This window comes from Humulus lupulus, chromosome 3 (genome assembly GCF_963169125.1).
Source record: "Humulus lupulus chromosome 3, drHumLupu1.1, whole genome shotgun sequence".
Taxonomy (NCBI): domain Eukaryota; kingdom Viridiplantae; phylum Streptophyta; class Magnoliopsida; order Rosales; family Cannabaceae; genus Humulus; species Humulus lupulus.
Window position 1 is genome coordinate 279,381,607 of NC_084795.1, and position 2,740 is coordinate 279,384,346.

Genomic DNA, 2,740 nt, shown 5'->3' on the forward strand with positions numbered 1-2,740 from the left:
CTGACTGACGTGTTTGGGTAAATTTCGAGGACGAAATTTTTATGAGGAGGGGATAGTTGTAACGACCTAAAGTTGCTAATAAGGTTTACGACCTTGATTAGTGTGCCTGGAGGGAAATAAGTGAATTAATATGCTAATATGTGAATTTAAATGAATATGTGATTAGAATGCATGTTTAGGTGGTATAAATATGCATGTGGGCCCCGTTTGCATGATAGGAGTAAATTGGTAATTTTAGCCCGTTGAGGGCATAAATGTGGTAATTGTATTATGTGATTTGTACCATGTGAGTGTGGTGTTATTATTGTGATGCACGCGTCGAGACGGTCCTAGAGAAATATTTAGTCTAAAAGTCACAACGAGATTTTATACCCGGCTCGGGAGAAGCCTAGGGGTACTTTGGGAATTTTATGGTTAGGTAGAGAATTAGCGGTTAATGGTTATTGGTGATTGAGTAACCTGGGTAACCATTAGTTACTAGAGTTTAGATGAAAGAAATGGTAGAATTGCAATATAGGAGAAATGACTAGAGTGCCCTTGAGGTTTAGTTAGCAAAGGGTTTTGATTAAGGGGTAAAATGGTCATTTGGCAGGGGTTTAGACAAAGTTCAGCTGGGTTATAGGGGTACACGGTTTAGGCTTGATCATATTTTGGTTTTGTTAAAAATAGAGAGAAGAAAAGCTAGAAGGAAAAGCTAGGGCAAGAAGAAGAATAAGAGGTGTAGAGGGAGCTGAAATTTTGAGACTTAGGAGAAGAAGCAAGGGAGCTTAGGGTTGGATTCTTCATTCAAGGTAAGGATTCTAAGTAAATTTAAGGCTTGTTTCTGTTTTGATTTGAGAAATTTAAATGCATGAGTTAAGTTTTTTTTTGGTTTTGGTTGAGTTTGCTGAAATTAGAAATCAAAGGGTGGATTTTGGGTGTGATTGTGTTTTGAGCTTGATACTAGTGTTTATGGGTTGTTAGATGGTTCATTTGAGGCTTTAAATTGATCTTGGGGTTTAGGTAATTGTTTGAGATGATTTGGAGGGGTTTCACCTCGGGAAAAATGCAAGTGAAAACCCATAAATCTGGGTTCGCGAAGGAGCGTCGCGGCCCTGTTCTTGGGCGCCACAGCGCGAGGTTGCATCAGGAGGAGGGCAAACCGCTGGGCACCGCGGCCCTAGGCCAATTTTGACAACCAAAAATTGGGTTTTTAGGGCTTTTTCCAGGGGACTCGGGGGATGGTTCCTAGGTATTGTTTTAAGGAATTAGAGGTCCCGAGAGTGCGGGAATGGTCCTGGGAAATGGTTTTGGATTGGTTAATATTAAAGAGTGTTTTATATGTGTTGTGACTAGGTTTTTGGAGAGGCTCGAGATAGAGGACCGTGCTCGTGACTTCGGTGCATTGTGAAGCTCGGGATGCAGGTAAGAAAACTGTAGCACCTGTAGGACAGGGCATGGACCCATATTGTTAATGCAGGGCACTGCCCTAAATTGTATTACATGACTATGGTATAGTTTTGATTGAAGTGGTATATGTTTGAATGTTATCTGAATTATACTATATGTGATTATAGTAGTGAGAACGGCAATTGAGCCGAGAACGGCAAAGGTGCCGAGAACGGCAAAGGTGCCGAGAACGGCAAATGAGCCAAGAATGGCAAAGGTGCTGAGAACGGCAATTGAGCCGAGAACGACAATTGATCCGAGAACGGCAATTGAGCCGCGAACGGCAGTGGGGCCGGGAGTAACACCTAGCACATGGAGTGTTTGTTTATTCTAATGGACTACTTGGATTATCTGATAGATTGATTATATAATATGCATATGATATGTGTTATTTGAGTTTTCTTGCTGGGCTTCAGCTCACGGGTGCTCTGTGTTGCAGGTAAGGGCAAAGATAAGTCAACCAGCCATGAGTACGGAGAGCATGAAGCAGCGTGTACATGTTTGGCCTGCCCGACTGCTTTGGTTGGGGGCATTTTCTAAATGGCTGTATTAACCTGTAATTTGATAGTCAATCATTTGTAAACTTATTTTAAGTTGTAAAACATTTTACAAACCTTATTTTGCGATCCCAAATAATCGATACTTGAAGTTTTCAATGAAGTAAAGCATTTTCAAAAGATTACAGTCTTAACTTTTGCTTGGTCACACTTTTGTTTTAAAAACCTCAGTTAGCGAGTTAATTGCACAAAGTTTTTTTTTAAACTCACTTGGTAACGGCTCTAAGGAATTAGGGCGTTACACTGCCGAGCAGATGAAGGGGCACCCTGGGCAGGTGTCCTCTATTCTCGTGTTAGAGGGAGGGCCAGTTGGTGAAAGAGGTGCCATAGAATGATCGATGCATTTTTCTATGCTTGTATATGCATGCTTAGCCTTATTTTATTTGTTAAAGCTTGGAAAATTGTAGATGTAATGTGGAAACTTATTAATACAACTTACAAAAATTCTTTTGTGTTAGTTGCCTGGTTGTTAATAAGTGTGTTTTTCTTGATACTATAATAATTAAAATATTGTAGCTGGAGAGAGTCAGTTGACGTATTCTGATAGGAGGCTTCATAGACCCTTTAGGCCGTTGCGTGTGAGATACAGTAAGAGCCTGTACAGATGGTGGGAGAGAATGCCCAGTTAAGTGTTGTGTGAGAGATTTGGCTTAATGTTGAGGTGATTGGTTGGTGCTGATGACATTTCTATTTCAGGTGAACATCGTGATTGGGTAAATGTGCCGTTTTTTAGGCAGATCTTTGATAAGCCACAG